Raw genomic sequence first — 24,033 nt, 5'->3', positions numbered from 1 at the left:
CTGCATTCCAAAACGTCACTACTTCTCTTCCGAGCCCCGACGTGTGCGAAAAATTGGACAACAACTTTTGGGGTCCAACTTCTCCTGGTACCCTTGGGAAAATAAAAAAAATTAGGGACTAAAAGATCATGTTTGTGGAAAAAATAAGATTTTTTTATTTTCACGCCCGGGCATTATAAACTTCTGTGAAGCACTGGGGAGTTGAAAGTGCTCACCACACATCTAGATAAGTTCCTTGGGGGGTCTAGTTTCCAAAATGGTGTCATTTGTGGGGGGTTTCCACTGTTTTGGTACATCAGGGGCGACATGGTGTCCGATCTCAATTCCAGCCAGAAACGTCAAATAGCGTTGCTTCCCTTCCAAGCTCTGCCATGCACCCAAATAGTCGTTTACACCTACATATGGGGTATCAGCGTACTCAGGACAAATTGCACAAGAACTTTTAAGGTCCTGTTACCCTTGGAAAAATAAGAATTGAGGGTGAAAAGACAATTTTTGTGGAAAAAACTTTTGTGAAGCCCTTGGGGGTTCAAAGTTCTTACCACACATCTAGATAAGTTCCTTGGGGGGTCTAGTTTCCAAAATGGGGTCACTTGTGGGGGGTTTCCACTGTTTAGGTACATCAGGGGCTCTCCAAACGTGACATGGCGTCCGATCTGAATTCCAGGCAATTTTGCATTGAAAAAGTCAAACGACGCTCCTTGCATTCTGAGCTCTGCCATGCACCGAAACAGTGGTTCCCCCCCACATATCAGGTATCAGCGTACTCAGGATAAATTGCACAATAACTTTTGCAGTCCAATTTCTCCTGTTACCCTTGGTAAAATAAAAAAAATTGAACGTGAAGTATTTTTTTTGTGAAAAAAAGTTAAATGTTTATTTTTTTTTTAAATATTCAAAAAATTCCTGTAAAGCACATGAAGGGTTAATAAACTTCTTGAATGTGATTTTGAGCACCTTACGGGGTGCAGTTTTTAGAATGGTTTCACTTTTGGGTATTTTCCATCATATAGACCCCTCAAAGTGGCTTCAAATGTGATGCGGTCCGTAAAAATAAAATGGTGTTGCAAAAATGAGAAATCGCTGGTCAAATTTTAACCCTTATAACTTCCTAACAAAAAAAAATTTTGGTTCCAAAATTGTGCTGATGTAAAGTAAACATGTGGGAAATGTTACTTATTAAGTTTTTTGTGTGCTGTATCTCTGTGATTTAAGGGCATAAAAATTCAAAGTTGGAAAATTGCGAAATTTTCAAAATTTTTGCCAAATTTCTGTTTTTTCACAAATAAACGTAAGTTATATGAATTAAATTTTACCACTAACATGAAGTACAATATGTCGCGAGAAAACATTGTCAGAATCACCGAGATCCATGGAAGCGTTTCAGAGTTATTACCTCATAAAGGGACAGTGGTCAGAATTGTAAAAATTGTCTCGGGAGTTAACGTGCAAACCACCCTTGTAGTGAAGGGGTTAAGGAATCTGCTGGGATAATGTGGACTGAGACAAAGTTGGATCAGATGTTCTTTATGATCCACTCTTTACAGGGGGATATAGAGGCTCTGCAAGACAAGGTTGCTAACTGGGAGGCCCATTTTGGACAGGCGCTTCAGGATTTAAGTTAAGTAATCAGATGACAGTGTGGGGGGCAGCTACTGCCAGTTAGTCCTCCTAAGTTACCACCATTTAGGTTCAGTGGAGACCGCTACAAATTTCGTGGTTCTGTGAGTTTGTGAGCAAATACCTTTTGTATTTTGATGTGCATGCTGCCCACTTCCTTACTGATTGATCCAAGGTTTTATGTATAATCATGTTACTTATTTCCCGAACTCTCGCTTGGGCAAATCCGCTTATGGAGACTCGTAACCCTCATTTGAATAACCTTGACAATTTTCTTGCCGCAATGTCTATGATGTTTGATGACCCTAATCGTCGCACTACAGCTGAGACTGCCTTCTTATCTTTATGTCAGAGTAAGCGTTCTGTCATTGAATATGTAAGAAGATGAACCGGACCAGGGGTACCTCTAATCTGGAACTGTCGGGACTGTCACCAGTGTTGCTCGGGGGAGAGCTTTCAGACCCGGACTGACCTTTGCACTGGGCAGTAGGGGGCGGGTCTGACATAAAAAGGGCTGTGCGCAGGAAAAGGACAGGAGACCGGGTGGGAAGACTAAGCGCGCAGCAGGGTGAGGTGTAGGCCTTGTCAGCGGAGCATCGCATGAACGCAGGTACACCTGTCATATCCCCTGTGACTGTGTCCACTGTTCAGGTACGGCAGACTGCTAAGCCTCCACTGTCTCCTGTTCCTGGAGGTGACTCACACTCAAGACCAGTGACTGCTGCATGCATGCGGTCCTGCCGAGGACAGATGACCAGTCCAGAACTGCCCGACTCCCCACCCGCATACACCGCAGACCACAACCACGCTCCGGCGGTATCACCCATTGAACTGATCCCTATATGAGGAAACCGTTGGAACGGGAGCCCACCTAGGACAACAGAGACTCCCCGCTTGCATTGAGAACAGGACCTCTATCTAGTCAGGACAATTTCGGGACGTCACGTGCCGCTGGTGTCGATGCCATCTTTGGAGACCGAGACGCTGCGATAAGGAGTCGACAGACTGATAAGTTTACTCTCTCTTGAGCATTCAACTTATCATTGTTCTCCCCATCCATTCCTTCCGCTCCCACATTGCTCTATACCTACCCCTGTTAATAAATTTGTTAACTCTTGATCTGCCTCCTGTCCGTGACGACATCCCGCAATTCTACAAATATGCTACTGAGTTTTGACGACTGGCGTTGGATATGATTTGGGACAGTTACACCGAATTACCCATTTTTAAGAGGGGATTGTCTAGTGTGATGAGTCAGCTCATGCAGATGCTCCACAAGAGTTAGATGCTTTCATACAGCATTGTGTACGTATTCACATACGACTTACTGAGCATAGACAGGAGTGATTTGCAGCCTCTAATCATGTCTATAACTCTTCCTTTTCTCCTAAAGAACCTACAGGCAAATCCTCTTTGGAGGCTCAACCAGTTCCCATGCAGATGGATCCTTTACAGCGGCGTGAGAGTAACGAGTGCAGGGAGCATAGTTTTCAGAAAAGTCTGTGTTTTTACTGCGGTCAGTCAGATCACTTCCTTATCAACTGTCCCAAGTGGCCTCGCAAGGTACTGGCCATGGTAGGGGAATTTGAGAATCAGGATGCTGAATCTGTTACGTCGGAGTCTAGTTTTTATGTGAATGCCATCTTTCAATCTCTGTCTGTGACTGCATCTCCTAAAACACAGAAGGATAAAGAGACACATTGCTCCCTTCCCATTAAGATCTGGTTGTCGGGACAATGGATTCCCTGTGCAGCTATGGTGGATTCAGGAGCAAGAGGTAAATTTAAGCCAGGCAAATCCTCGGGATACGGAAAGTACCACTGCACTGAGGTATCTTTACTACCATCTATTTATAATGAATTTTTGGATATTTGTGAGAAGAAAATGGCAAACCAGCTTCCTCCTCACAGACCTTATGAGTGTCCCATTGAACTGCTTCCAGGGGCAGCTATTCTATTCAAAAATGTCTACCCACTAGCAGCTCCGGAGCTGCAGGCTTTGAAGGAATACATTGATGAGATTTTGGCTAAGGGTTTCATTCGCCTCTCTTCATCACTGTCAGGAGCACCCACCTTTTTCGTTAAAAAGAAGGATGGAACTCTTAGACCTTGTATCGATTATCGGGAACTCAATAAGGTAACCATTCGGAATCGCCTCCCTTTACCGCTGATTCCCTGAACTGCTGGAAAGAGTACGACATGCTAAAATCTTCTCTAAATTAGATCTTCGAGGAGCATATAATTTGATTTGGATCCGCTCTGGAGATGAATGGAAGACTGCATTTAGATGTCGGTATGGGCATTTCAAATTTTTGGTGATACCTTTCGGTCTATGCAGGAAGTGCTCTGTTAGTTTTGTTACACTTGTTAAATATAGTTATTTGCATCAACTCTGGTCTTAAGTCCCCGTTACACATAGCGATATCGCTAGCAATATCGCTGTAATGTCACCGATTTTGTGACGTAGCAGCGATATTGCTAGCGATATCGCTATGTCTGATACTTACCTCTGACCGGCTCCCCCGCTGCTCATCGCTGGTCACGCGAGAACGTCCTGGATCATTTCTCATCGGGCGCTTCCTGCTGGGCTTCCTGTGGCGCCGACGAGCGATGCGTGGACGCGGGCGGGAGGACGTCAGGATTGCCGCGTCTGACAAGTAAGTAATGACCCCCGACCCCTGCTATGTCGCTGGTGAGATCTGCCTATGTGGCAGCACACTAGTGACCACTTAGCGATGCACCAGCAATCCATATCGTTGTCGGGATCGCTGGTGCATCGCTAAGTGTAACGGTACCCTTAGTTTCAAGTGCTAAGCATCTCTGGAACTCCTTCAAGACTGTTAGAAGACTATTTCCGGTGACTACCTCTTGAAGCTCATCAAGAGAATGCCAAGAGTGTGCAAAGCAGTAATCAAAGAAAAAGGTGTCTACTTTGAAGAACCTAGAATATAAGATATATTTTCAGTTGTTTCACACTTTTTTATTAATTATATAATTCCACATGTGTTAATTCATAGTTTTGATGCCTTCAGAGTGAATCTACAATTTTCAGAGTCATGAAAATAAAGAAAACTCTTTGAATGAGAAGGTGTGTCCAAACTTTTGGGGGTATATAATAGGTCACACGCGGGTTAACGTCACCGGTGTGAACAGGAGCGGACACTGTTACGTCACAGAGCCGCAGTAACGCGGAACATAAGTGCCGGAGCCTGTTAAAACACACAGCACTCGGCAAGAGAGCGCTCAGGAAATGGTCACAGAACTCAGCCCCAAGGACACGAGGTCTGAGTCCCTCTAGGCCTACTTAGCGTGCGGCATCGCAGCTGCGGATGCCTCTAATGGACACTGACCACCGAGGAGTGCAGACTATGTGCGCCGTGGCGTACAAAGCCACTGGTGAATGCTGATGGCAGTCTCTGACTCGGCCTCTACCTGGACCTCAGCCTGGGTGCTAGCAGGCTTGGCTACATAACACATGCATACCAAGGGTAGGGATTTCATAATGTGTCATTCACCAGAGACATTCATACATGCATACTACACTTACGCCACATGGTCTAATCTTTTTCTATATTAGTGGCCATGCGAACCTTTTATAGCAGCGTTCTTGCGGGACTTTCCTGACCCTCCTGATGGTCCAATCCGAGCTGGAGAAGGACCGGAGCATGTGACCTCCAATCTCCAATGAGCGATCGTCCCACGGGCATGCTCAGTGGACCGAAAGGAGGACTTAGTCCCTGGAGTAGCTCGCCGCTGACCAGCATGCGTTGCTATAGCTGGACCAGAGGTGGCAGCAGCAACCAAACCCACAGAGTTGGTCTGAGCAGAGTGCCAGGATCGATGAGTCTGCTGAGCAGCCTCCTCTGCGGCCGGAGAGGAATGGGAGACTGCCGAATGCAAGGCTCGGGATTCACCAGTGCAGCGACAGGAACCCGACGCCTAACAACCGGTACACTGACACTATATACAGAGCTCCTGTGTATAATGTCACTGGTGATCACTGTATTACCTATACACTATATGCAGAGCTTCTGTGCATAATGACACTGGTGGTAATAGTGTTGTTTGTATTCATGATCAGTATTGTAGTATTCAATCACTGTGTGGTGGTAATTTCTGGTCATGGTGTGGCGATATTTATGCCCTGTATGTGGTATTGTTCGGTCACTCTGTGGTGGTAATTTGTGGTCTGGTCACAGTGTGGCAGTATTTGTCCCTAGTATGTGGTATTATTCAGTCACTATGAGGTGGACTATGTAATCTAATTATGGTGTGGCAGTATTTCTCCTTGTATGTCATATTATTCGGTCAGTATTTGATCTGTTCATGGTGTGGTGCTATTTCTCCTCTGTAGGTGGTATTATTGGTCTCGGTATAGTGGATTGTGTTGTATATGGTGGTCATTTTTTCTCTCTGATATTAATTAGGAGATTCTTTATTTCCATTAGAAATTAGATACTTGGAACACAGTGGCAGAGATGCACTTACAGGGGTTCTCCTGTGGAAAAAAGTAATCGCCTCTCCACATGATAAATGATAACATATTGATTGGTGGGGGTCTGACTGCTGGGACCCAATCGGCAGAATGTGGAGCTTTTATCCCCATTAGACTGGAGTGGCATGTACAACTCAACCACTGATCCATCCACAACTATGTGTGGGCCATAACACTGTTTAGAGGACTGTGTGGTGTCTATTATACTGTTTGAATGGCAGTATGGGAGCCAATTATACTGTTTGGAGGGCTGTAAAGGGGCCAATTATACTGTTTGGATGGCTGTGTGGGGGCCAATTATACTGTTTAAAGGGCTGTGTGGGGGCTATTATACAGTGTGTAGGGTTGTGCAGGGGCCATTATACTGTGTGGAGGGTTGGGTGGGGCCATTATACTATTTTGAGGGCTATTGGGGGCCATTATAATATGTGCAAGCCATTATACAGTCAAATTACTTTTAAAAAGTATTTTGTAAGGGCTGCAAAGTTTGGCAAAATGCTCTTTTGTGACCCCACTATGATTTCTATTTATGCCCCTGCCTAGGGGAGTGCTGACAAGCACCAATATCCAGGTCACAGAATTGCTATGTGGAATGAAGTTCCTTCTTACAAGCTTGATTATTGTTTCATTGGGCTCTTGTAGAGTCTAAAGCAGATTAGCCCAAATGCACTAGATCTTAAGTATGACCTTGCCTATAGATCCTGATTAACTTCAATATATCCCTCTAGCAGGTTTCCTCTGAAGATCAAAATACTTTCTATCACTACCCTCAAATCCTCAGCAGATTTCAAGGTTGAGCAGCTCTTGGATTGTGAGAACATCCATTGATTACTCTATGGTCCTATGGGACTAAGCTGCATTCTTTAGGTGGACCTTTATGCTCCACAGTATATCAGGAAAATCCTCTTGAATTATCCCCTCATGCCCCACAAAATCACTGTCGGAGGAGCATTAAGTCTGGGTACTATTACTTGCCTCCCTCTTGATTTAGTGCCCTGTCTAAGTGAGCTGCCACGGTCACTGCATGTAGCTAATAGAGCTTTGATTCCATGGTTTTGGAAACGTTTAGTCTATATTTTTATCTCTATTTTTGCTATCTAAATATAAAAAAACAAGTAAGGTTGGTTTCACATGTGCGTCTGTGTCCGCAGCGTTTTATCTGCATAAATCCGCATGCGTCATGCATACATATATTTACCATGGTGTGCACAGTGACATGCGTTTGCGTACACATGTTTTTTCGTGGTGTGTGGCGGGGAGCGGCTAACACAACATGTTGCATTTTTTGTGGCAACAAAAATCCGTCAAATATGCACATGAGTGCATAAAAAAATGCATTACTGTCTATGGGAACGCATTGATATGCAAGGACATGCATACGCATGGGTTCAATATGCATGCGTACTTCAGAATGAGCAGGTCCAGGTAATAACTTCATCCACCCCCAAAACAAAGCTGTATATAAAAGGAAGTGTGGAAACTGCAAGGCCATTACTTTCAAGACTCTGGATCCGACAACAACGCTAGCTATGTAAGCGCTGCTGTCTGTCCTGGTGCTGCCATACTGGTGAGGACAACATGGTCTATGTAATTATAGAAGCTTTGAAAATGTCTCTCTCTCTCTCTTTATTTTTTTTCTGTTCCTTTTAAATTGTTTGTCTCCTGGTGCTGGTGTCTCTCCTGGTGCTGGCGTCTCTCCTGGTGCTGTCGTCCTGGTGAGGACAACACTGTGTATGTAATTATAGAAGCTTTGAAAATGTCTTTCTCTCTTAATTTTTTTTCTGTTCCTTTTAGACTGGTTGTCTCCTGGTGCTGGCATCTCTCCTGGTGCTGCTGTCTGTCCTGGTACTGGCGTCTCTCTTCGTGCTGGCGTTTGTCCCGGTGCTGCCGTCCTGGTGAGGACAACACTGTCTATGTAATTATAGAAGCTTTGAAAAGGTCTATCTCTTAATTTTTTTTCTGTTCCTTTTAGACTGGTTGTCTCATGGTGCTGGCATCTCTCCTGGTGCTGGCGTCTGTCCTGGTGCTGCCGTCCTGGTGAGGACAACACTGTCTATGTAATTATAGAAGCTTTGAAAATGTCTATCTCTCTTAATTTTTTTCTGTTCCTTTTAGACTGGTTGTCTCCTAGTGCTAGTTTAATTTTTGTTATCTTTTTTTTTCTGTAGTGTTTCACTTGACTGCTGCCTGCTCTTCAACCATGTCCTCAAGTGAAGAACTAACTTCTTCCCAGGGTGGACATGACATAGATTATGTAATCACATTTGCTATAGTGATTGGTATGTAGTGACTGGCAATACTATACCTGTGTTAAATCATGTTATTTCTTTACAGGTACCTTCCACTGATGATGCAGGAGCAATCAAGTGGAAATGATTCTTCCCAGGGTCGTCGGGCTCATGTGTCTCAGGAGGAAACACGGGATGTAAGTATTCTTTTCATCATAGTTGTAATCGAATTCTTTTTTCAGTTTTACTTAAAATTGTTTTGTTTTATTTGATCTATAGGTTCCACAACAGAAAGAAGCCAAACATGACATTGACAACGATCAACTCATTAACCTTGTGCAAGAGCGAGTACCGTTGTGGAACACCCGTGATCATCAGCACTTTGACACTGTTGCGAATCGACGTCTCTGGGAAGTGGCCAGATCGCTGTTGCACGATTGGGAACGTGCCACACCACGTACCAGAAATGATTTTGGTATGTATTGCAATGTGGTGTGACACGCCATTGCAACTGTAAATGTAGGTGCATTGTTTTGCAATTAATTTTTTCCTTTTTTTCCCCTTCACAGTGAAGAGAAGAAGGGTATGTGCACACGGTGCGGATTCTGCTGCGGATCCGCAGCGGATCCATTATCAGAAACAAAATATGCAGCAAACTTATTTCTCAACTGGGCAACTTCCACTGTAGTTCTCAGAGGGTGATCTTGGTAATCAAGCAATGTAATAGGTTCCTCAGGTTCTAAGTTTGGTCGCTCTTTTGCCAGGATGAAATTGTGCATAACAACACATGCTTTCACAAACTCATCAATTATCTCAATTTTTAGATTTATAGCTGTTCAAAAAATGCGCCATTTAGATACCAGCAAACCAAAGGCACACTCCACAGTTTTTCGTGCCCTTGTCAATCGGTAGTTGAAAATCCGTTTGGTGTGATTCAAGTCCTTACTTGAGTAAGGTTTTAGGAGGTTGGCACACATTTGAAAGGCCTCATCCCCAACCACAACAAACGGCATTGGGAAGAGGTCGTGGCTGTGGAAAATTGAAATTATTATGATACAAACGTTGGCCCATGTCAGAGTTTTTGAAAGTCTGAGAGTCATTTCCTCGTACAAATGAGCCAACATCCATGGCGACAAATCGATATTCAGCATCTGCAAATGCCATGAGAACAGTCGAAAAGTATTTTTTGTAATTAAAATACTCGGTTCCACTTCCAGCAAGTTTCATAATCCGAATGTGTTTGCCGTCCACAGCCCCCACACAGTTAGGAAAATCACAAATGTCCTTGAATTTCTTAGCATTTTCCAGCCAGAGTTCAGCCAGAAGTTTATATTGTAGAGCCGTGAAAATAAAAAATCATATTTTTTCCACAAAAGTGATCTTTTCACCCAAAATTTTTATTTTCCCAAGGGTAACAGGAGAAATTAGAGGACCTAAGTTGTTGTGCAATTTGTTCTGAGTACGCCGATACCCCATATGTGGGGGTAAACCACTGTTTGGGCGCACGGCAGAGCTCGGAAAGGAAGGTGTGCCGTTTGACTTTTTCAAAGCAAAATTACCTGGAATTGAGATCGGACGACATATCGCATTTGGAGAGCCGCTGACGTGCCTAAACAGTGGAAACCACCCACAAGTGACACCATTTTGGAAACTAGACCACCCAAGGAACTTATCTAAATGTGTGGTGAGCACTTTGAACCCCCAAGTGTTTCCCTAAAGTTTATAATGTAGAGCCGTGAAAATAAAAAATCCTTTTTTTCCACAAAAATGATCTTTTAGCCCCCAATTTTTTTATTTTCACAAGGGTAACAGGAGACATTGGACACCAAAAATTGTTGTCCAATTTGTCCTGAGTATGCTGGCATCCCATATGTGGGAGAGAACTACTGTTTGGGCACACAGTGGGGCTCAAAAGGGAAGTAGTGACATTTTGGAATGCAAACTTTGATGGAATGGTCTGTAGGCGTCATGTTGCGTTTGCAGAGACCCTGATGTGCCTAAATAGTAGAAACCTCCCACAAGTGACCTCATTTTGGAAACTAGACCACCCAAGGAACTTATCTAGATGTGTGGTGAGCACTTTGAATCCCCAAGTGTTTCACTAAAGTTTATAATGTAGAGTCGTGAAAATAAAAAAATCATTTTTTTTCACAAAAATTATCTTTTAGCCCCAAATTTGTTATTTTCACAAGGGTAACAGGAGAAATTGGACCTCAAACGTTGTTGTCCAATTTGTCCTGAGTATGCTGATACCCCATATGTGGGGGGGAATCACTGTTTGGGTACAAGGTGGGGCTTGGAAGGGAAGTAGTGACGTTTTGGAATGCAGACTTCAATGGAATGGTCTGCGGGTGTCATGTTGTGTTTGCAGAGCCCCTGATGTGCCTAAACAGTGGAAACCACCCAATTCTAATTCCAACCCTAATACCAACACACCCCTAACCTTTATCCCAACCATAACCCTAACCACAACTCTAACCCCAACACACCCCTATTGCAGAACCTATTTTGGGACATTAGGGAAGTCAGGGTATTGTCAGATCTACTTAGAGGCCTCCACTCCCCCATTTCCTAGTGTTTGGGTTTCCCCACCCTCTTCCTGTTGTTGTGCATTTAGTTGCTCACTCTCCCAGAGTGACAATATTACCAGCCCTACAAATTTATAGAGAAAAAAAAACTGACATTTAGTTGTTTGTGCGTGTGTGTTTTGCTTTTTTCTTTTTTTGGTGTGGGATTTTTTTCATTTTCCGGGTTCATGGTTCCTGTTTCTGTGCTGGCAGAGCAGCTGCGGAGGTTATCACTGGACGTGACTGACCTTCAATCTGAGGTTCAGCAGCAACTGAAGCTGCTACAGACTCCTATAGTGGGGGATACTGTGGGTAGGCTGGTCCAACTTGAACCAAAAATTGCCCTCCTGGACAGGTTTTTAGGAAGTAGGGACTAGATTTTTTAAGCTTGTAAATTGTATTTTAAACTTCGTCCTTATTCCACTGGAGATGAGCAACGAGTGGGAATTGTGATTTCACTGTTGCAAGGAGAGCGCAATCCTGGGCTTTTTCTTTTCCACAGGGTTCTATTTGTCTCCAGTCAGTAGAGGGTTTTTTCGTAACTTTAGCCCTTATCTATGATGATCCTGGATGAATTTCCTTGGCTGAATCCAGGCTGCATCGCCTTCAGCAGGGGAATCATTCATTGGGAACTTATCGCTCTGAATTCCGCAGGTGGGCAACCGATACCAAATGGAATGACATGACCCGGATCTTAGAAGCCAATTTTGTCAAGGCCTTACAGAAAGGTTGAAAGATGCTTTGGCAGTGTACGAAACCTCAGTGTTGTGAGTTCATTTTCCCCTTCACCATTGAGGTCTGATGAACTCCCTCTTCTGGTGAAGGAAGGTAGTGAGGCTGATTACAAAGCACCTGAGCAGAATGATGATGACTGGGTGACTGGGATTGCTGACTGGATATAAGGCAGCCGACGCCCTTCTGCCTTGCGGGTGATTACTCTGAGGGATTCTTGGAGACCAGTCTGATTCCTGCTCCTCAAAAGCTAAGTTTTCTGCTCTACTTTTTGCATTTGTGTTTTGGTTTTGTTTTGCCTTGTTTTTCTGGATTTCTGCCTTTCCCTGCTGGGTGAGCTGAATTCCTTTTTGCTCTGCCTTCAGATAATACCTGAGGACTGATATAGTCTTTTTGAAGCTTAGCGTCTTCAGGGCTTTTTTCCCTATCAGTCTGTTGGCTCTTGTTTTTGAGAGGGTTTTGGTGGATTGCAGACAGCAGCTTTTCTATTCTGTCCTATTTAGTTAGCTTGGGCCCCATCATTTGCTCAGCCTATCTTTCTATCTGTGTGAGTGTTTTTTCATCTTGCTTCACCGTCATTATATGTTGGGGGCTGCCTATTGCTTTGGGGTCTGCTCTGGGGCAGTTTAGATTTCCCTTTCTGTCTTTAGCCTATGTAGCTCTCTGGCTGTGATCGAGGGGTCTAGGGCACCGTAGGAACCCCCCACAGCTACTGCTAGTTGTTGTTGTTAGGCTCAGGGGTCTGCAATCCGAAAGCTGCCAACTTCTATGGTTTTCTGGACTTAGCTTGTATTTCTGTTTTTGCCTCCTATGGTGACTCATTCATAACAGAATCACCCGCCATACCGCAGATCCTAGGGTACTCAATAGCAGGAAAGAATTGTAAAAAAAAAAAAAAAAGTGTGAATATTTTTTCCTCTATATCTCTGAGGCCGTAGGGGGAATTTTTTTTCTCTCAATGGAGATAAAGCAATTGTCTGATCGTGTGGAGCAGCTCGCAGCGGAAGTGTGGGGAATTTCCGCCTACCTTGCTCATTCACATGCTGCTGAACCAAAGATCCCTACTCCTGATGTTTTTTTGGGGGATCGGTCTAAATTTTTGAATTTCAAAAATAATTGGAAATTATTTTTTGCCTTGAAGCCTAACTCGTCAGGGAGCTCCACGCAGCAGGTTAAAATTGTCATCTCTTTGCTGCGTGGCGATCCCCAGGATTGGGCGTTTTCTTTGAAACCAGATGATCCTATTCTGACTAATGTGAACGCATTTTTTCAAGCCTTGGGGTTGTTGTATGACGAACCTAATGTGTTATGAATGAGTCACCGTAGGAGGCAAAAACAGAAATGCTAGCTAAGTCCAGAAAACCAGAGAAGTTGGTAGCTATCGGATTGCAGACCCCTGAACCTATCAACAACAACTAGCAGTAGCCGTGGGTGGTTCCTACGATGCCCTAGACCCCTCGATCACAGCCGGAGAACTGCCTAGCCTAAAGACAGAAAGGGAAATCTAAACTGCCCCAGAGCAGACCCCAAAGCAATAGGCAGCCCCCAACATATAATGACAGTAAAGCAAGAAGACAAAACACTAACACAGATAGAAAGATAGACTGAGCAAATGATGGGGCCCAAGCTAACTAGATAGGACAGGATAGGAAGGCTGCTGTCTGCAATCCGCGAAAAACCCTATCAAAATAAGAGCCAACAGACTGACAGGGAAAAGGCCCTGAAGACGCTAGGCTTCAAAAAGACTATGTCAGTACTCAGGTATTTTCTGAAGACAGAGCAAACCGACAAAAAGGAATTCAGCTCACCCCAGCAGGGAATGGCAGAATCCAGAAAAGCAAGGCAAACTAAAACCAAAACACAAATGCAAAAAGGCAAAGCAGAAAACTTAGCTTTTGAGGAGCAGGAATCAGACTGGTCTCCTAGAATTCCACAGAGAAATCACCAGCGAGGCAGAAGGGCGTCGGCTGCCTTATATCCAGTCAGAGATCCCCGTCGCCCAGTCATCCTCTCCCAGCTCAGGTGCTTTGTAATCAGCCTCACTACCTTCCTTCACCAGAAGAGGGAGTTCATCAGACCTCAATGGTGAAGGGGAAAATGAACTCATAACACTAATGCTATTGATCAGGCTGAAAAGACCCTGTTGGCATTGAGCCAGGGTCGAGATTCTGCAGAATTGTACTGTCAAAAATTCCGAAAGTGGGCGGTCCTTACTACCTGGAATGATAATGCCTTGGCAGCTCTCTTTCGGAAGGGTTTGTCAGAAGCCGTAAAAGATACTATGGTGGGATTTCCTGTTCTGTCTGGTCTTGACGATTCTATGTCATTAGCCATTCAGGTTGATCGGCGTTTACGTGAACGCAGGACTGCACGAGAGGTGTTGCCACCTGTTGAACAAGTGTCTGAACCTATGCAATGTGATAGAGTTTTGTCCAGGGAGCAACATCAGGAGTTCAGAAGGCGTAATAAGCTGTGTTTTTTTTGTTGAGATGCCTCGCATATTATTTCTGTCTGTCCTAAACGAGAGAAACGTTTTGCACACACGTTTTCTGTGGGTGGTGTTCAACCTAAGTTTCTTCTGGCAATTACTCTGATCTGCTCCCTGTCCACATTTTCCGCCAAGGCTTTTGTGGATTCGGGAGCAGCCCTGAATCTAATGGACTTGGATTTTGCTAAACGTTGTGGATTTCCGATGACACCTCTGCGGACGCCTATCCCTTTGAGGGGGATTGATGCTACTCCTTTGGCAAAAAATAAACCTCAGTTTTGGACCCAGGTGGTAATGCAGGTCGCCCCAGACCATCAAGAAAATTGCAGATTTTTGGTGTTGTATAATTTGCATGATACCATTGTTCTGGGGTTTCCCTGGTTGCAAATTCATAATCCAGTTTTAGATTGGAAATCTGTGTCTGTGGTGAGTTGGGGTTGTCGGTGTGCCCTTAGTGAGGCTCCGGTTTTTTCCACCTCTCCTCAGTCGCATGATGTTCCTGACTATTTGGCGGACTTTTATGATGTATTTAGTGAGAATGAGTCTGCGTCTTTGCCTCCTCATAGGAGTGTAAATTTCCTAAGGGTAGGCTCTTCAATTTATCTGTACCCGAGCACAAGGCTATGCGATCCTATATTAAGGAGGCGTTGGAGAAGGGTCATATTAGACCATCCTCTTCACCCTTAGGTGCTGGGGTTTTTTTCGTGGCCAAAAAGGATGGTTCATTAAGGCATTGTATTGATTATCATGCCCTCAACAAAATTACTATTAAATATCAGTATCCGTTACCCCTGATTTCGGATCTATTCTCCAGAGTTAAAGGTGCTTTCTGATTTACCAAGCTTGACCTCAGGGGGGCGTATAATCTTATCCGCATTAAGCATGGGTATGAATGGAAGACGGCGTTTAATACTCCGGAGGGACATTTTGAGTACCTGGTGATGCCTTTTGGGCTCACTAATGCCCCTTCTGTCTTCCAGTGCTTCATGAACGACATTTTCCGAGACTTTGTGGATAATTTTTTGATTATCTATCTGGATGATATTTTGATCTTCTCCAAGGATTGGGATTCTCATGTGGAACATGTTCGGACTGTGTTCCGGATCTTGAGGGAGAATTCCCTGTATGTCAAAGGATCGAAATGCCTTTTTGGGGTACAGAGGATTTCATTTTTGGGATTTATTTTGTCTCCGTCAACTATTGAAATGGACCCGGCCAAGGTACAGGCCATTTATGATTGGGTTCAGCCCACTTCTTTGAAGGCCCTCCAGAAGTTTTTGGGTTTTGCTAATTTTTATCGGAAATTTATAGCAAAATTTTCTAGTATTGCCAAGCCATTGACTGATCTGACTAAAAAGGGTGCTGATGTGTTGAATTGGTCTCCGGAGGCTGTTTCTTCCTTTCAGGAGCTGAAGCGAAGATTCACTTCTGCCCTGGTTTTGCGGCAACCTGATGTCTCACTCCCGTTCCAGGTAGAGGTGGACCCTTCTGAGATTGGTGCAGGAGCTGTTTTGTCCCAAAAGGATCCTGTAACATCTAAAATGAATCCCTGTGCTTTCTTTTCCCGAAAGTTCTCTCCATCTGAACGTAACTATGATGTGGGGAATCGGGAACTGTTAGCTATGAAATGGGCATTTGAGGAGTGGAGACATTGGCTGGAGGGAGCTAAACACCAAGTCGTGGTCCTCACTGACCACAAGAATTTGATTTACCTGGAGTCGGCCAAACGCTTGAACCCTAGACAGGCTAGGTGGGCCTTGTTTTTTACACGTTTTGATTTTGTTGTCTCTTTTCTTCCTGGCACTAAGAATGTCAAGGCAGACGCCCTCTCTAGGAGCTTCTTTGCTGATTCTCCTGTGGTGACCAAGCCTGCTACCATCTTAGGCGAAGGGGTAGTTCTTTCTGCCATCTCGCCCGATTTGAGACGTGCTCTGGAAGAGTTCCAGGAGGACAAACCTGAGCGTTGTCCCAGTGGAAAGTTGTATGTTCCTGACCAGTGGAAGAAGAGAGTGATGTCTGAAGTTCATTGCTCTGTATTGGCTGGTCATCCAGGTATTTTTGGTACTAGAGATCTGGTGAGTCGGTCTTTTTAGTGGCCCGCCTTGTCTCGTGATGTCAGGAATTTTGTGCAGTCCTGTGGGACTTGCTACCGGTCTAAACCTTGTTCTCGCTCTAGTGGGTTGTTGATGCCTTTGCCGGTCCCCAGGAGGCCATGGACCCATATTTCAATGGATTTCATCTCTGATATGCCTGTCTCTCAGAGAATGACTGTTATTTGGGTGATTTGTGATAGGTTCTCTAAGATGGTTCATCTTGTACCACTCCCTAAGTTGCCATCTTCCTCTGAGTTGGTGCCCCTGTTTTTGCAACAGGTGGTTCGCTTGCACGGGATTCCTGAGAACATTGTATCTGACAGAGGAGTTCAATTTGTGTCTAGATTTTGGAGGACTTTCTGTTCCAAACTGGGAATTCAGTTGTCCTTCTCCTCTGCTTTTCACCCTCAGACCAATGGGCAGACGGAGAGAACAAACCAGACCTTGGAGTCGTATTTGAGATGTTTTATTTCCGCTGATCAGGATGATTGGGTTTCATTTTTGCCCTTGGCCGAATTTGCTTTAAATAATAGAGCTAGTTCTGCCACTTTGATGTCACCTTTTTTTTGTAACTTTGGGTTTCATCCTCGATTTTCTTCAGGGCAGGTGGAGCCTTCTGCCTGCCCAGGTGTTGACACTGTGGTGGAGAGAATGCACCAGATCTGGGACCAAGTGGTGGATAAGTTATCTCTCTCCCAGGAAAAGGCCCAGCGGTTTTCCAACCGACATAGGACCATTGGTCCCCAGTTTAAGGTTGGTGATATGGTTTGGTTATCATCAAAAAATCTCGCTATGAAGATGGCTTCTCCTAAGTTTAAGCCTAGATTTATTGGACCTTACAAGATTTTGGAGATTATTAATCCGGTCTCTTTTCGTGTGGCTCTTCCTGTCACATTTAAAATTCAGAATGTGTTTCATAAGTCCTTGTTGAAGAGGTTTGTTGAACCAGTTGTTCCTGGGGTGGCACCTCCAGACCCTGTATTAGTTGAAGGTATCATGGAATATGAGGTAGAGAAGATACTGGAGGATAATTCCTGGGTCTCTACCTCTGATATTCATGCCAAAAGATTGGTGCGTGCCTTTCATCGGGCTCACCCTGATCGCCCTGGTGGCGTGGATGAGGGTTCGGTGACCCCTCCTCAAGGGGGAGGTACTGTTGTGAGTTCATTTTCCCCTTCACCATTGAGGTCTGATGAACTCCCTCTTCTAGTGAAGGAAGGTAGTGAGGCTGATTACAAAGCACCTGAGCAGAATGATGATGACTGGGTGACTGGGATTGCTGACTGGATATAAGGCAGCCGACGCCCTTCTGCCTTGCGGGTGATTACTCTGAGGGATTCTTGGAGACCACACTGATTCCTGCTCCTCAAAAGCTAAGTTTTCTGCTCTACTTTTTGCATTTATGTTTTGGTTTTGCTTTGCCTTGTTTTTCTGGATTTCTGCCTTTCCCTGCTGGGTGAGCTGAATTCCTTTTTGCTCTGTCTTCAGATAATACCTGAGTACTGATATAGTCTTTTTGAAGCCTAGCGTTTTCAGGGCTTTTTTCCCTATCAGTCTGTTGCCTCTTGTTTTTGAGAGGGTTTTGGTGGATTGCAGACAGCAGCTTTTCTATTCTGTCCTATTTAGTTAGCTTGGGCCCCATCATTTGCTCAGCCTATCTTTCTATCTGTGTGAGTGTTTTTTCATCTTGCTTCACCGTCATTATATGTTGGGGGCTGCCTATTGCTTTGGGGTCTGCTCTGGGGCAGTTTAGATTTCCCTTTCTGTCTTTAGGCTATGTAGTTCTCCGGCTGTGATCGAGGGGTCTAGGGCACCGTAGGAACCCCCCACGGCTACTGCTAGTTGTTGTTTTTAGGTTTAGGGGTCTGCAATCCGATAGCTGCCAACTTCTCTGGTTTTCTGGACTTAGCTAGTATTTCTGTTTTTGCCTTCTACGGTGACTCATTCATAACACCTCAGAGTCTTTGGAGGCTGCCAAGTCATTGGCTATACATATGGATAGACGCCTACAGGATAGGTGGGTAAGACCACCTTCTCCTGAGCCCTCTTTCTGGGACAATACTGTGCCGAGGGGACGGTCTGGGGGTGAACCAGTACTTGTGGAGTTGGAGGAATCCATGCACTTAGGAGGTGCTTCTGCGTCATATGTCTCCCCTGAGATTCACAAGAAAAAGGGCATGTGTTTCTTTTGTGGGAGGAAGGAACATTTAATTGGGGCCTATCCTTTAATTCCTAAGCAAATTTAGACTTGATTAACTCTTGGGAGTCAGGAGTTGGATAATCACGGGGTATGTTCTTCAACCTGTTATTCTCGGTTTGCCATGACAGCAGAGATGGTGCTAGAGGGAAGGACTGAGAGAATTTCTGTGGTTGTAGACAGTGGACCTGGAGTCAGCATGATTTGATGCTGAGTTTGCTAGAACTCATGGGCTTGCTTGCTCTACCTTTGCTAAGCCCATTCCTATTCACGCCTTCGAGTCAGCACCACTTGCACAGAGAGCTTTGACGCAGATTGTACATAACATAAGACTGAAGGTGAGGTCTTTTCATTATGAGGTAATTCCTTGTTATGTCTGGAGGGTCTCCCCACTCCAATTATACTGAGTTTACCGTGATTGGTGAAACATAATCTGATAGTGGATAAGCCATCCAGAGAAATTATGGAATGGGGAGATTACTGTCATGAGAACTGCTTAAACCTTACCTGCGTTTTTGTCTGGTTTTGAATATGTATTTTCTGAGAAGGGGTGTCAGGATCCCCCCCCCACATCGTGCATATAACTGTTCTATTAACCTGACTCCCGGAGCTAAACTACCCAAGTCCAGACTGTACAGTCTTCACAGCCCTGAGAGACAAGCCATAAAAGATTATATTGCTCTTGAGAAGGGACATATCAGACCTTCATCTTGTAGAACCTGGGGGATGTTAGGGGAGTCAGGGTGTTGTCAGATCTGCCTAGGGGCCTCCACTACCCCCTTTCCTAGTGTTTGGGCTTCGCCACCCTCTTCCCGTTGTTGTTAACCTAGTTGCTCAATCACTCAACCTGACATCCTCTTGCTGCCCATACCGTGCTTCACACCCTCTTGTTGTCCATACCGTGCTTCACCCTTCATGTTCTCCATACTGTGCTTCTCCTTTCATGTTCTCCATACCGTGCTTCCCCTACTCATGTTCTCCATACCATGTTTTCCCCCTCATGTTCTCCTTACCGTGCTTCCCCATTCATGTTCTCCATACCATGCTACCCCCCTTATGCTCCCCCATTCTCATGTTTTGTATATCATGCTCACCCCCTCCGCCAGGCTGCATCTTCAGCTCTGTGAGTGCTTACTTACTCCAGGCTCCGGCTTGTCCTCCTCCATGGCACTCTGCATTGATGTCGGCAGTGTGATAAGGTCACCTCATCACGCTGACTTGATGTGAGAAGAGTGCGTGTGCTGTGGGAGAGAGGGTCCCCGTCGAGTGTCCGGGTCGGAACCAAGGGTACCGTCACCTGGGTTCCGGGGGCAACTGTTTCCGGAGGACAGAGTTCAGGGACGGTCCGTTGAGACTGACAGGTGGGCTGGGGGAGGAGCCCATATAAAAGGGGCGGGGAATGAGAGTCACAGTGAGTCAGTAGAATGAGACAGAAGGAGCAGGAGATCGTGGGAGCGACTGAAAGCCAGAGCAACTTGCCAGAGCCAGGAAGGAGGCCAGAGACAGGAGAGATACTCCCCCTGGAAATCAGTGGGACTGCGCCAAGACGACCATCCGAGAACCGCTGCCCCGCGTCAACCAGCGGCCACCGCCGCCTTCCTCCAGCCCACAGCTGCGGCCTGCCCGCGGTCACTCGCGGTCATTGCCGCCTCGCTCCTGCCCGTGGCTGTGGCCTGCCCGCGGACACCAGCGGCCGCTGCCGCCTCCCCCTTCAGCCTGAGGCTGCGGCCTGTCTCCCGCCGCCCGCAGCCGCCCCGCTTCTGCCCGTGGCCGCGGCTTGTTCTGTGCCATCGGTGGCCACCACTGTCCCGCTCCAGCCCGCGGCAAGGGCCTGCCAGCCGCCACCCCGCATCGCCACTGCTTGCCCCTATCTGGGGCCTACAGCCCACCTGCCCAAGGACTCCTCCTGGGCCTGTTGTGCCCCTGCTTCACCGGAGCGTTGGAACGCTCGAAGACTACGAAAGATCTTCAGTTGCTGGGCGCAGCGACTGCTAAGCCGAGGAACAATCGTCCGGGACTCCGAGGGACGTCGACCCGGTTAAGTGACACTGTATAGTTAAGGACCCGTAGTCGGCCATACCGCGGCCCAATAGTGACCTGCTCTGACAGAATTAGTCGTGTTCTTAGATATCCGTGTTGGCTTGTATTGAGTCCCTGTGAGGACAATTCCTGCTATTTGTTCGGTTGCTTAGACTAACCCTGCGGATAGTTATCTACAGTTGTGGCCAAAAGTATTGACACCCCTGCAATTCTGTCAGATAATACTCAGTTTCTTCCTGAAAATGATTGCAAACACAAATTCTTTGGTATTATTATCTTCATTTAATTTGTCTTAAATGAAAAAACACAAAAAGAATTGTCCTAAAGCCAAATTGGATATAATTCCACACCAAGTGGACAAAAAGTGGGTGGACAAAAGTATTGGCACTGTTCGAAAAATCACGTGATGCTTCTCTAATTTGTGTAATTAACATCACCTGTAACTTACCTGTGGCAACAGGTGTTGGCAATAACTAAATCACACTTGCAGCCAGTTGACATGGATTAAAGTTGACTCAACCTCTGTCCTGTGTCCTTGTGTGTACCACATTGAGCATGGAGAAAAGAAAGAAGACCAAAGAACTGTCTGAGGACTTGAGAAACCAACTTGTGAGAAAGCATGAGCAATCTCAAGGCTACAAGTCCATCTCCAAAGACCAGAATGTTCCTGTGTCTACCGTGCGCAGTGTCATCAAGAAGTTTAAAGCCCATGGCACTGTGGCTAACCTCCCTAGATGTGGACGGAAAAGAAAAATTGACAAGAAATTTCAGCGCAAGATTGTGCGGATGTTGGATAAAGAAGCTCGACTAACATTCAAACAAGTTCAAGCTGCCCTGCAGTCCGAGGGTACAACAGTGTCAACCCGTACTATCCATCGGCGTCTGAATCAAAAGGGACTGTATGGTAGGAGACCCAGGAAGACCCCACTTCATACCCCGAGACATAAAAAAGCCAGGCTGGAGTTTGCCAAAACTTACCTGAAAAAGCCTAAAACGTTTTGGAAGAATGTTCTCTGGTCAGATGAGACAAAAGTAGAGCTTTTTGGGCAAAGGCATCAACAGAGCTAACAGGAGAAAAAAAGAGGCATTCAAAGAAAAGAACACGGTCCCTACAGTCAAACATGGTGGAGGTTCCCTAATGTTTTGGGGTTGCTTTGCTGCCTCTGGCACTGGACTGCTTGACCGTGTGCATGGCATTATGAAGTCTGAAGACTACCAACACATTTTTCAGCATAATGTAGGGCCCAGTGTGAGAAAGCTGGGTCTCCCTCAGAGGTCATGGGTCTTCCAGCAGGACAATGACCCAAAACACACTTCAAAAAGCACTAGAAAATGGTTTGAGAGAAAGCACTGGAGACTTCTAAGGTGGCCAGCAATGAGTCCAGACCTGAATCCCATAGAACACCTGTGGAGAGATCTAAAAATGGCAGTTTGGAGAAGGCACCCTTCAAATATCAGGGACCTGGAGCAGTTTGTCAAAGAAGAATGGTCTAAAATTCCAGCAGAGCATTGTAAGAAACTCATTGATGGTTACCGGAAGCGGTTGGTCGCAGTTATTTTGGCTAAAGGTTGTGCAACCAAGTATTAGGCTGAGGGTGCCAATACTTTTGTCTGGCCCATTTTTGGAGTTTTGTGTGAAATGATCAATGTTTTGCTTTTTGCTTCATTCTCTTTTGTGTTTTTTCATATAAGACAAATTAAATGAAGATAATAATACCAAAGAATTTGTATTTGCAATTATTTTCAGGAAGAAACTGAGTATTATATGAGAGAATTGCAGGGGTGTCAATACTTTTGGCCACAACTGTATAAAAGTTATTACTATAAACACCAGACCATCTCGCGTCTCGTCACTGCATCCTGCGTACCTGCTTTACCACATTTGGCGTAGTCGGCAGGATGCAGTCTCCGAGCGCGGACAATGAGGGCCCCTGGCCCAGCATTTCTTTGGGGGCTATGCTAAGCAATCTACCCAGGTTCTCCGGCAGCAATACTATGCTGTGGAACTGGATGGAGCAAATGCGTGGGTTATTTAGGATGCATCCGCTTACCCCTAACCTAGAGGCAGAAGTGGCACTGATGGCATTGGACGGGGAAGCCCGGGATACCATAATGTTGAGGCCCCGGGGGCAGCGAAACACCTTCGTCAGGGTGTTACAGATCTTAGAAGAGACCTATGGGGACCCGACCGATGTGGGGCAACTGAGAACCCAGATGTTTGGACGCATGCAGAAAGAGGGGGAAACAGTGACCCAGTATATGAATGTTTTGCAGGAACTGTTTTTAGCCATTGAAAGGAAGGATGGAGTCGGCGTGGGGACCGTGGACGTAACATTACCTGACCTGTTAGTGACCGGGTTACGAGACACCCTGACAAGACAGGCTTTGCAAGAGCGGGTGCAAGCGGACCCACATCTGACCTTTGCAGAGGGAAGGAGGCACGGGTTCGGGAACAGGAGCAAGAGGTGACGGTCCCCATGGGGATGCTTGGAGTATCGAAGCATCCGTAAGCGCCCTGAGCGAACCCCACTGGGTACAAGAGGTGAAGCAAGAGATACATAGTATTAAAGGTGAACTGGCCGAAGCCAAGAAAGCGGCCACAAGGAGTCGGCCAGGGCCGGGTAAAGGAGGCATGGACCATCGCGGCCCTCACCCAAGTCAGTCCCCACGAGCATTCGCCTGTTACGATTGTGGAGAATTGGGAAACTCCACCCGAGAGTGCCCACGTTCCAGGGGAAACCCGCCCTGCTGGCCAAGAAGAGCAGAGGACCCTGAGCCGTGGAGATGCCGCCTGGAGCCGGAGCCCACCACACGGGGTGGAGGAAGTCACGAAGACCTGGTCGCGCGGTGCCCAGTGGTATAGGCAGAGATCAAAGGCCGTGCCGTGTGATGCCTAGTAGATACGGGATCGCAAGTAACGACCATGCCAGAGACTTATTTTCGGCAGCATTTTCCTGAAGCAGTGAGACCTCAGTGGGGGACCGCGATAAAGTTGGTAGCCGCCAACCAGTTACCAGTTCCTGTCGTCAGAGTAGCCTGGATGCAGATTTCGATAAGCTGCAAATCTCTCGGCCGCCGGGGAGGGGTCCTGACCCAGGGAGACACAAACAGCAAACATCCGGTTACTCTGGGTATGAACATACTACGAGAGTTCGGCAACCTCCTCCTCAATGAGCCCACACAAGAGACTCTGAGCCACTGGGGTTCTCGCATGGCCCAAGGGCAGGTCTTCCAGCGGTTGGTGCAGGAGGTGCGAGTGCTCCAGGAGTGACAGGAGGGTGAGGCTTCGGCAAAGTTATCTCGCTGGCGGCTCCCCGCTCATGCTTCCTTCAGGGCAGACGGTGGTGGCCCTGCCGATCCGCGCCCCGATGCCACTGGAGGGCGTGGAGGTGCAGGTGGAACCATGCTACTCAGAGTGCCTGCACCCCGGCATACTGGTAGCCCACTCCCTGGCCACGGTGCGGGAGGGGACCGTCCTGGTGCGTTGTGTCAACCTGGAAGACCAAGATATCGCCTTGAAGCCCTGGGCCGAAATGGCCAAACTAGTAAGGCCTTTGGAGGAGATGCTGCTGGA

The sequence above is a fragment of the Dendrobates tinctorius genome, unplaced genomic scaffold, assembly GCF_039654945.1.
Source record: "Dendrobates tinctorius isolate UK_male_01 unplaced genomic scaffold, ASM3965494v1 ptg000011l, whole genome shotgun sequence".
In the NCBI taxonomy this organism is placed as follows: Eukaryota; Metazoa; Chordata; class Amphibia; order Anura; family Dendrobatidae; genus Dendrobates; species Dendrobates tinctorius.
Note: the sequence above shows the minus strand (reverse complement) of the source record.